A 12,904-nucleotide genomic window follows, 5' to 3' on the forward strand; every position below is an offset into this window, starting at 1 on the left:
ACAACTGAGAGAAAAAAAGAAATGCATTAACAATAAAGCAATGAGCAGATGGCTAAAATATGGCAAGTATGAACAAAATGTTATGGGCTTTGTGGCAGCAGAATTCTAAGATGGACCTCAGCATTCTCAGCTGGCTTGTAACTGGCTTTGGCCTTTGGGAAGCATAGGCAGGGGATGGGTTTCTGAAAGGAAGTTCCAGGGATTTCTTCTACATTTTCTTTCTGCTCAGTCACACTGCTACTGAGCACATACTATACACCAGGTACTGTCCTAAGAAGAGTACTCTTTTTACCTCATTTAATCCTCACAACCTACATTTGAAGTAGAAGTTATAATTATCCCCACCTAAAAATGATGTTAGAGAAATTACTATGAGTCTCAAGAGAAAAACAGTGGAGCCAGTATTCTAGCATAAACAACCTGACTTCAGAGCCCGGACACTAACTGGTATCATACCCTATAATCATCTTGGATAACCTGAATCTATTACTTCAGGAAGGAAAAATAATAAAAGTTTTACTCTTTATGATATGCATTAGGGTTTCTTGAAAAAAATCAAGTGGATCCAGCATAAATATTTTATTTTATCCCCACACTCAACAATTTTCTCTCTTTTTCACAGAAAGACATGATGTTATTCGGTGTATTTTAAAACCTTTCCTACTACTGCAATACAGCATGAAAATTGTATGGGAGCTCTATTTGCCTCTATTTCTGATTTGTACAGTCTTGAGTGAATATATATGTGTCTTAGCTTCTAACATGATACTAAAAAGTAGTCTGTGATGAGTACTCTGGCTATAATTTCTTAGGATCCAACCACCTAGCACCTTCTCAGAAATTCATCACACACATGTTGCCTTCTCTGATATATTGCCATTATGATTGTGACTTAAGGGGTTTGTAATTTAAAATAAACACAAAATAGTAACGGTGATGTGGATCTTGTCTCTTGGTTCAAGCTCCTCGATCCTCAAGCGTTACAGGTATCTCGTAGCAAGGTTACACATGATGTTTTAGAACATTGATGTTTTATAATTTGTGTTATCATTGATGCTCATTTCTAAAATACTATGCTTAAATAATTGAAATTGTGACATGTCTTTGAAAATGTACCCAAATGTTGTGGTTTGGATGTGTGTCAAAAGTCCATTAAGTTAGCCATGAATGCCAAAAGTTGAATTGCCCTGCTATGGGCCAGTGGTGGTTTAAAAAAAAAAAAAAAAGCCTTACCTGCAAGTAAGCATTACACATTGTGCAAAGGTTAGTTTCATGACATTAGAATTAAGAATTATTTATTTAATTAAAACACCTATTCTCTAACATCCAGCATGCTAGTTAATAGGAATAAAAAGATCACATCTGAAAATCCCCAGTCCGGTGGGAATTAGACAGTTGGACATATTATTTGAGTACAGTTGAGATTACATGACAGACACACAGCTAGACTACACATGCTCTGGAAAGCCACAGGATTAACACTTAATGATGAAAAATGGAAGCACATGCTGGATCTTGAAATAGATTAAGACAAGTAGAAGTCTTTCAGGAAAAGAAAGAAGTTTTGTGCGTTAGGCAAAGGAACTGTCTGTGCAGAACCCGAGAGATGAGTGAGGAAGTATGACCCTTTTGTGAAACATTAAGTATTTCTTCATGACTGGAATGTGGATCCTGAGGTGAGACTTGGCAAGTGAAATAAATGGACAGGCTTGAGTCAGAGTAGAAAGAATTTTTTATTAAGCAATTTGCTGTTTATCCTGGAAGCCCCTGGGAACCTTTAGCTTAAGTGGTAGAGTAATACAATTGTAGATTATATTATATTATGTTCTATTATATTATTATAACACTAAGCTCCTCTTTTGTATTAGAACTCTTATGCTGTCAATCTGCAAATTGTACACACCACTTATGATTAAAAAAATTAAACTAGAAATGGACAGGAACTTCTTCCATGTGATAAAGGGCACCTAAGAAAACATCACACTTAATGATGAAAATTGGAAAGCTTTCCCCCTAAAATTAGGAACAGGACAGGATGTCCACTCTTGCCATTTTTATTAAATATTGTACTGAAGGTTCTAGCCAGGGAAATTAGGCATTTTAAAAGAAAGAAAGAAAAGATATCCAGATTGGAAAGGGAAAAAGTAAAACTTACCTCTAATTACAGAGGGCATGATCTCCAATACAGAAAAGGCTAAGCACCATCAATAGCAACAAGGTATTAGCTATTAGAGCTAATACATGAGTTCATCAAAGTTGCTGGATACAAGATCAATATACAAAAATCAATTGTATTTGTATACATTAGCATTGAACAATCTAAAAATGAAATTAAGGAAAAGTTTCATGAAAAATAACATCAAAATATTAAGATACTTTAAGAACATATTTAATAAGACAAATGCCAGATTTGTGCACTGAAAACTACACCACGCCATTGAAAGAAATTTTAAAAGCCTTAAATAAATGGAAAGCTATCTCATGCTCTTCGATTGGAAACAAGATGACAATAATCCACAAATGGATTTACTGATTCAATGCAATCACCATCAAAATCCTAGTTGCCTTTTGGCAGAAATTGATAAACTTTTTCTAAAATTCATACCGAAGTGCAAAGAACTCAAAAAAACCAAAACCATCTTGAGAAAGAACAACAAATGTGTAGAATTCACACTTCCCAATTTCAAAACTTATTACAAAGCTACTGTAATCAAGATTGTGTGTACTTTGGCCACCTCATGCGAAGAGTTGACTAATTGGAAAAGACTCTGATGCTGGGAGGGATTGGGGGCAGGAGGAGAAGGGGACGACAGAGGCTGAGATGGCTGGATGGCATCACTGACTCGATGGACATGAGTCTGAGTGAACTCCGGGAGTTGGTGATGGACAGGGAGGCCTGGCGTGCTGCGATTCATGGGGTCGCAAAGAGTCGGACACGACTGATCTGATCTGACACACCTAGATTGACTTACCTGGTGGCTCAGACGGTAAAGCGTCTGTCTAAAATGTGGGAGACCCAGGTTCGATCCCTGGCTCGGGAAGATCCCCTGGAGGAGGAAATGGCAATCCACTCCAGTACTATTGCCTGGAAAATCCCATGGACAGAGGAGCCTTGTAGGCTACAGTCCATGGGGTCGCAAAAAGTAGGACACGACTGAGCAACTTCACTCACTCACTCACACACCTAGATAAATAGAATTGAGATCAGAAAGAAACCTGCATATTTATGGGCAACAGTTTGGGGGTTTTTTGGCTATGCTGGGTCTTCATTGCTTCATGTAGCTTTCTCTAGTTATGGTGAGTGGGGCCTACTATTCACTGTGATGTGCGGGTCTTTCATTGTGGTGGCTTCTTGTTGTGGAGCACAGGCTCTAGGCTCACAGGCTTCAATAGTTGCAGCATGTGGCCTCAGAAGTTGTGGTGCCTGGGCTCCACTGCTCTGTGGCATGTAGGATCTTCCTGGATCAGGGATTGAACCCATGTCCCCTGCATTAGCAGGTGGATTCTTATCCACCATACCCCCAAGTAAATCCTGGCAACTGATTTTTAACAAGGGTGGCAAGCCAATTAAATGGGAGAAAACAGTGTTTTCAACAAATGGTGCTGGGACAACTGGATGCTGCTGCTCCTAAGTCACTTCAGTCGTGTCCGACTCTGTGCGACCCCATAGACGTCAGCCCACCAGTCTCCCCCATCCCTGGGATTCTCCAGGCAAGAACACTGGAGTGGGTTGCCATTTCCTTCTCCAGTGCATGAAAGTGAAAAGTGAAAGGGAAGTCACTCAGTCGTGTCCAACTCGTAGTGACCTCATGGACTGCAGCCCACCAGGCTCCTCCGTCCCTGGGATTCTCCAGGCAAGAGTACTGGAGTGGGGTGCCATCGCCTTCTCCGGGGACAACTGGATATCTATATGCCAAACAATGAAGCTGTACTTATAACACTATATATAAAAATTAACTCAAAATGGGTCAAAAACCTAAAAATGAGAGCTATAATTATTAACTCTAGAAAAAAACATAGGAGTAAACTTTCATGATCTTATATTTGACAATAATTCCTTAGATAGTACTTAGAGTCAACAAAATAAAATAAATTAAATGAACATGATCAAAATTTAAAATTTTGTGCTTCAAATAACGCTATCAAGAAAATAAAAAGACTGCCATAGACAGAATAGAAAAAAAAAAACAAACACAAATCACATACCTGATAATGGTCTCAGTTCAGTTCAGTTCAGTTCAGTCGCTCAGTCGTGTCCGACTCTTTGCGACCCCATGAATCGCAGCACACCAGGCCTCCCTGTCCATCACCAAATCCCGGAGTTCACTCAGACTCACGTCCATCAAGTCAGTGATGCCATCCAGCCATCTCATCCTCTGTCGTCCCCTTCTCCTCCTGCCCCCAATCCCTCCCAACATCAGAGTCTTTTCCAATGAGTCAACTCTTCACATGAGGTGGCCAAAGTACTGGAGTTTCAGCTTCAGCATCATTCCTTCCAAAGAAATCCCAGGGCTGATCTCCTTCAGAATGGACTGGTTGGATCTCCTTGCAGTCCAAGGGACTCTCAAGAGTCTTCTCCAACACCACAGTTCAAAAGTATCAATTCTTCGGCGCTCAGCCTTCTTCACAGTCCAACTCTCACATCCATACATGACCACAGGAAAAACCATAGTCTTGACTAGACGGACCTTTGTTGGCAAAGTAATGTCTCTGCTTTTGAATATGCTAATGGTCTAGAATCCAAAATACAAAAGAAACTCTTAGAACTTAACAATGAAAAAGATAAATAATTCAATTAAATATGAGGAGAGGATTTGAATAGACTTTTCTCCAAAAATATATACAAATAATCATTAAGCACATGAAAAAATGTATGCCATCTTTAGTCAGTCATTAAGGAAATGTAAATCAAAACCATAAGAGATATTACTTCACATCCACTAGAATGGCAATAATCAAGAGGATAGACGATACCAGGTTCCAGTGAGGAACTGGTATCAGTAGAGAAATCGGAGCCCTCTTGCATGGGTAGTGGGACAGCAAAACACTGCAGTTGCTTTGGAAAATAATCAAGCATTTCCTCAAATGGTTAAATGTAGAATTACTACATGATCCAGCAATACCCCACATAAGCTGATACCCAAGAGAATTGATAGTATATGTTTAAAAACTTAGACATAAATGTGCATGGCAACATCATTCACAGTCAAAACATGGAAACAGCTCATATGCTCATTACTGATGACTAGATAAGCAAAATGAGGTATGTCCCTACACAAGGATATCATCCAGCCCCAAAAAAGGGAATGAATTACTGATACATTCTGCTACATGGGTGAACCTTGGATACACTATGCTAAGTAAAAGAAGCCAGACAACAAGTGCTACATTGTATGATTAGATTTATATGAAATGTTCAGAATAGGAAAATACATGGACACATAAAATAGATACTGGTTGTCAGAAACTAGGGGGATAGGGAAATAAAAAATGACAACTGAGTTTAGGATTTCTTTTCAGGGTGATTATCTTCTGAAATTAGGTAGTGGTATTTGCTGTACAATTTTGTAAATATATAAAAACCTACTGAATTATAAACTTTTAAAGTGTTAGTTTTGTTGTAACAATTAACTCTCAATTAAAAATTTATGTTATGTAAATTACATAGGAATAAGATAATTTTTAAATGAGTTATTAAAGTATGTGCTGATGTATAGTAGGTGTTTAATAGATATTTGTTGAAAGAAGGAATGTATCATAACTGATCAAAAACTGAAATTATAGAAAATAACATTAGACTATAATTAAGAATTTAAAGTAATCATTAGAAGTACATCACAAGATCAGAAAGCAATTATTTCTGAGAAGGACAATGTTACAGATGTTTAAACCATTTCCTCTAAAAAAAAGTACTAATTTTTCCAGGTACTCAATGTAGAAGTACAAACTCATAGGTAAATATAGTGTTGTCAAAAATGACTTGACAATATTTATTCAGAATGGACATTGAATCGGCTCATTGGGGTTTCTTTTAAGAATTATTATCTTGCAATGGCTTCAGGTTAATGTGAAATTTTAGGAGGGATTAATCAACTCTGATTTACAACTATAATCATGCTAATCCAAGAATTGTTCTCCAACCCATTTTGTACCTAAGATTGATGAGAAGATTTCTTGTCTTTCACATTTCATTAGAAGACATATATTAAAGATTGGTTATATTTCATATAAATTTATTTAATCAAAGATAGTGATCAATTTTGACTTCATTTAAGATGAATGTAAGACAAAATGGAAGTTTAATAAAGCTGCTCTATAAATATTCATTCCTAACTTCTTTAGTTCCTATAAAAATGGTCTTATCTGGAGTGTATATGAAACATGCACATATATGGATATGTGGGTGTCATATACATATTACATACATGTACACATATATATGAATTTTCAATATATATGTGTATATTCAGGCAATTAAAAACTGAATCATACCAGTTATATATTTCAAGCAAGAGAATTTTAACTACAAGTTGCATGTTTATAACTAAAAATAAAAGATACATTTTTAAGCTCTGATCCTGTTAGCTTAGTTAGAGAACATTGTTGTGTTGAAACTAATCATCAATTTGACTCAAAGAGTGAATATATGTCCTAATAAAGCTTAAAATTCTTGGTAATGAAGGTGCATTTGCTCGGTATATGATAAACAGTTCTGAGAGGCACTAATCCAATTGCTCCAGAATAAATCTAATTTTGGTAGCAATGTCTTTACTTCATAAAAGAATGAAAACACTCAATCTAACCTGGCTTTGTTGTTGTTTAGTAGCTAAGTCATGTCCTACTCTTGCAACCCCATGGACTGTAGCCCACCAGGCCACTCTGTCCATGGGATTTCCTAGGCAAGAATATTGGTGTGAGTTATCATTTCCTACTCTGGGGGATCTTCCCAATGCAGGGACCAAATCCAAATTTCCTGCATTGACAGGTGGATTCTTTACCACTGAGCCACCAGGGAAGTCCAATCTGGCTTAGGTTTTATAACTAATACACAAATGCACCTATTTGCCAGATTGACAAGTGTCTCCAATTTATTTTGAAGCTCTTGGTGTTATTCACCCCTTCTGTTGGGATATTGCTTTTCTTTAGTGACATCCTCAAGATTCAGGGATCATAATCCATCAACTGCTTAATAGGCATCATCTCCTAGTCATTGTGCTTTCCGACAAAAAGAATATAGTGATGCTGCCAAAAGAGGATTGTGGAAACCTAAAAGCAAATATAATTCAGAAGAAAAGGTACTCACTTTAATACTCATGATATTCCTTAGGGAACACATGTCAAACCATCTTATTTTTCAAATTGATGAACTGAGGTGCAGGGAGGCATGTGCACCTGGCATTTAACTCAAGTTCCTGACTTGTACCCCATGCCCATTCTGCTACATCTGAAACTAACATGCATATCATTTATGTATCAATGCTTCTCCTAAATGTGGTAAAGATAGCACCAGAAAGTTTCTCTTTATTTTATTTGAAGTTATGCATGCTGTTTTAATTGACTTTATAATACTGATACAGCAGCATTGAAACAACTCCAGTGAAAGAGATATTTCTCTCACAGCCATGACAGCTAACAAAACAAAACTGTTCTCATCTCTCCACGAAAACTTCTAGACTTTGGCAACAAGCAAGCTTTATATTCCAACATACGCTGGATCATAGAAAAAGCAAGGAAATTCAAAAAATCTACTTCTGCTTCATTGACTATGCTAAAGCCTTTGGCTGTGTGGATGACAACAAACTGTGGAAAACTCTGAAAGAGATGGGAATGCCAGACCACCTGAGCTTCCTCCTGAGAAACCTGTATGCAGGACAAGAAGCAACAGTTAGAACCAGACATGGAATAATGGACTGATTCAAACTTGGGAAAGGAGATTTCAAGGCTGTGTATTATCACCCTGCTTATTTAACTTATATGCAGAGTACATCATGGGAAATGCCAGACTAGATGAATCACATGCTGGAATCAAGATTGCCAGGAGAACTATCAACAACCTCAGATATGAAGATACCACTTTAATGGCAGAAAGTGAAGAGGAAATAAAGAGCCTCTTGATGAAGGTGAAAGAGGAGAGTGGAAAATCTGGCTTAAAGCTCAACATAAGATCGTGGCCTCCCTGTCCACTCCAGGCCTCCCTGTCCATCACCAACTCCCAGAGTTCACTCAGACTCACGTCCATCGAGTCAGTGATGCCATCCAGGAGGCCTGGCATGCTGTGATTCATGGAGTCACAAAGAGTCGGACATGACTCAGCGACTGAACTGAACTGAACTGAAGATCGTGGCAGCTGGTCCTCACTTCATGGCAAATAGATGGGAAATTTTTGAAACAATGTCAGATTTCATTTTCTTCGGCTCTAAAATCAATGCTGATGGTGATTGCAGCCATGAAATTAAAAGACTCTCACTCCTTGAAAGAATAGCTATGTCAAAACTAGACAATGTTGTAAAAAGGAGAGACATCACTTTGCTGATAAAGGTCCATATAGTCAAAGCTATGGTTTTTCCAGTAGAAATGTATGGGTGTGAGAGTTGGGTCATAAATAAAGAAGGCTGAGCCCCTAAGAACTGACACTTTCGAACTGTGGTGCTGGAGAAGACTTTTGAGAGTCCCTTATACAGCAAGGAGATCATACCAGTCAATCCCAAAGGAAATCAAACCTCAATATTCATTGGAAGGACTGGTGCTGAAGCTGAAGCTCCAATACTTTGGCCACCTGATGGGAATATGTGACTCACTGGAAAAGACCCTGATGCTGGGAACAATTGGGAGCAAGAGGAGAAGAGGGCAACTGAGGATGAGATGTTTGGATGGCATCACTGACTCAATGGACATGAGCTTGAGCAAACTCAGGGAGATAGTGATGGACAGAGAAGCCTGGCGTGCTGCAGTTCATGGGGTCTCAAAGAGTCAGACACGACTTAGAAACTCATCAACAACAACAGTATTCACATTATTGCCATCTCACTGTGGTCACGGCATTGACCTCTGCTTTTCTTACTTAGCATAATTGCACACAGATACACTATTGTTATACATATTTCATATTTCTCATCTTCAGAATCTGCCTAGGGTGTTACTATTCTGAGCCCTATAAATAACTGCTTCTATAGATGGCATTTAATAAGTTTGCTATGCTAAGTCACTTCAGTCGTGTTCAACTCCATGCGACCCCATAGACTGTAGCCCACCAGGCTCCCCTGTCCCTGGGATTCTCCAGGCAAGAACACTGGAGTGGGCTGCCATTTCCTTCTCCAATGCATGAAAGTGAAAAGTGAAAGTGAAGTCGCTCAGTCGTGTCCAACTCTTAGCGACCCCATGGACTGCAGCCTAACAGGCTCCTCCATCCATGGGATTTTCCAAGCAAGAGTACTGGAGTGGGGTGCCATTGCCTTCTCCGTTAAATAGTTTACCTTTGCATTTTTTTTAAAGAGAGAAAGAATGTTACAATGAATATATTTTGAAGGTTTTACTTGCAAATTTTGTTTCCTTAGGTTTGATACTGAAATATGTGATTAACCTGATTAGTAGTATCTACAATTTTAATTCTTTTCTTCCTCTTCTCCTCCTTTCCTCCCCTTCCCCATCTCCTCCCTCTCTTTCCTCTCCTCTTCCTTCTCCTTCTTCTTTTTACAGCAAGATAGCCTAATGGATTAGGATGTGTGTGTTAAAGTTACAGAGAAGCAAGCCTCACTTGGTGGATTGACACATGTTAATGATTAATAAATGGAGGAAGAGTAAACCCTCCATTCTTCCCCTTCAAAAAAACAGACAAATCCACAATGCACCTTTCAGTATGAGCTGATATAGCGGTCTGGGCTGAGACCTTGAATTCTTCAAGGGATGGGGCCTTTTGGCCATGGCAGAACTCATCAAAGTGACAGAAATGACTTGAGCTATTCTGTTGCCTCCCTCATGGTTTACAGACTAAAATAACTGTGACCACTTTGCTTTGGAAACCACTCAACTTCAGGGCAGTGAGAAGTGACCCACCATGATTTAAAGTTGTCTTCCTTGCAATTATTAATATGCATGTCCAATAGCTAGGGGAAAACAACTCAGGAAAAGCATTTCAGTAGTGAGACTCATGCTACTCTGAATAAAGTGACTAGCAGCATTACTTGCACTTGGTACTTGGAGAGAGAACAGAGAAGGAGAATGAGGCAAAGGCACTGGCATTTACTGAACACCTGTTACTGTGGTGGTTGGTGCTTTATAGATGTATTATCACATCTGGGTGTCATGATGAGGCTGAAACCTAAAGAGAGGCGTTCCTGTTTTACAGGTCCTTCCCAAAGAGTAAAACACTTGCTCAGGATTGCTCAGTGGATCAGTGGTTGAGCTGAGATGTGAATCGGTATCCATCTAATTTCAAAGTGCTGGTTTAATTTGTTCTTGATTCTTTTTATCATTTTGTACCTCCAAAAGGCTCTATAAAATGCTGCTAATAATACATAAGGATGTCTTTCACTACAGCCTCACCAACAATGGGTATAATTGATAAAACATTTTGCAGATAGTCTAAATAATATATCTTATATTAATTTATTATGTATTTCATGTTTGGTAAACTATTATATATGAGTTTCCCTGATAGCTCAGTTGGTAAAGAATCTGCCTGCAATGCAGGAGACCCCAGTTAGATTCCTGGGTTGGGAAGATCCCCTGGAGAAGGGAAACACTCCAATACTTCGGCCACCTCATGCAAAGAGCTGACTCATTGGAAAAGATTCTGATGCTGGGAGGGGTTGGGGGCAGGAGGAGAAGGGGACGGCAGAGGATGAGATGGCTGGATGGCATCACTGACTCGATGGATGTGAGTCTGAGTGAACTTCGGGAGTTGGTGGACGGGGAGGCCTGGCGTGCTGCGCTTCATGGGGTCGCAAAGAGTGGGACATGACTGAGCAACTGAACTGAACTGAAACTATTATGTACAGAAATTATTATTAAATATTATTTAAATGATTATTAAATACATAAAGTATAAATTATTATTAAGATTATTAAATGTAGAAGATATTATAGAAGTAGAAAGATGACTATTTCTCTGTTTTTATGTGTTTATGCATTCACTACCCTGGCAGCCTGCTTATTTAATTTATATGCAGAGTAGATCATGAGAAACGCTGGGCTGGAAGAAGCACAAGCTAGAATCAAAATTACCGGGAGAAATATCAGTAACCTCAGATATGCAGATGACACCACCCTTATGGCAGAAAGTGAAGAGGAACTAAAAAGCCTCTTGATGAAAATGAAAGAGGAGAGTGAAAAAGTTGGCTTAAAGCTCAACATTCAGAAAACTAAGATCACAGCATCTGGTCCCATCACTTAATGGGAAATAGATGGGGAGACAGTGGAAACAGTGGCTGACTTTATTTTTCTGGGCTCCAAAATCACTGTAGATGGTAATTGCAGCCATGAAATTAAAAGACAATTACTCCTTGGAAGGAAAGTTATCACCAAACTAGACAGCATATTAAAAAGCAGAGACATTACTTTGTCAACAAAGGTCCCTCTAGTTAAGGCTATGGTTTTTCCAGTGGTCGTGTATGGATGTGAGAGTTGGACTGTGAAGAAAGCTGAGTGCCAAAGAATTGATGCTTTTGAAGTGTGGTGTTGGAGAAGACTCTTGAGAATCCCTTGGACTGCAAGGAGATCCAACCAGTCCATCCTAAAAGAAATCAGTCCTGGGTGTTCATTGGAAGGACTGATACTAAAGCTGAAACTCCAATACTTTGGCCACCTTATGCGAAGAGTTGACTCATTGGAAAAGACTCTGATGCTGAGAGGGATTGGGGGAAGGAGCAGAAGGGGATGACAGAGGATGAGATGGCTGGATGGAGTTACCAACTAGATGGACATGAGTTTGGGTAAACTTTAAGTGTTGGTGATGAACAGGGAGGCCTGGTGTGATATGATTCATGGGGTCACAAAGAGTTGGACACGCCTGAGCGACTGAACTGAACTGAACCCTGGTAGCTTAGACAGTGAAGAATCTGCCTGCATTGTAGGAGACCTGGGTTCAATCCCTGGATCAGGAAGATCCCCTGGAGAAGTAAATGGCAACCCACTCTAGTATTCTTGCCTGGGAAATCCCATAGACAGAGGAACATGGTGGGCTACAGTCCATGGGGTTGTAAGAGTCAGACATGACTTAACGACTCAACCACTACCACCATGGATTCATTAGTTCTTGAATAGTAATTACCTTCTTCTTTGATCCATTAATATTACTACTATATTTATTTTAATATTACTATATTTATTTTAATATTATGATTGATTTTATTTAAGATTTCATTCACTAGTAATTAACTCATTCAAACAATTGCTAAATGCTTTGTGTTTTCACTAGCCCTGTGCTAAACCCTAGAACTTTACAACTACTTCCAGCAAGAGCTCAAGGTCTGCCTGGAGGACCAGCTGGAAAAGTGAAGCATTGAAATACCAACCAGCAGGGGTTTGCAAACGAGCTCCTTTTGTCACCACGTTTCTCTGGAATCACATACACGCTAAGAGGAGAGCTGTATCTCAGCGGTTCTTTGCCACTTTTAGGTGTCCTGTGTCTTAACACAGGCCAAGCTCCCTTGAGTCTGGAGTTTCGTGGTCAGTCACAGCAGTTGGAGAGACCTCAGGCTTTGATACCTTGGCCTGCCCTTCTGGATCTCAGAAATAACTCCATCACCTCAGTGAAATTCTCAAGGGATAGTATGGAAACATCAGTCCTTCAGCTCTATCAGCATATCCCATCCTGTTTTCTTATTCCACTCCTCCTACTGCCAAGACGACTATTCACAGGCTAGTCTTGTTTCCATGTGACACCAGTCATGTCAGAAGATGGCCA

Source organism: Bos indicus x Bos taurus, chromosome 1 (genome assembly GCF_003369695.1).
Source record: "Bos indicus x Bos taurus breed Angus x Brahman F1 hybrid chromosome 1, Bos_hybrid_MaternalHap_v2.0, whole genome shotgun sequence".
In the NCBI taxonomy this organism is placed as follows: Eukaryota; Metazoa; Chordata; class Mammalia; order Artiodactyla; family Bovidae; genus Bos; species Bos indicus x Bos taurus.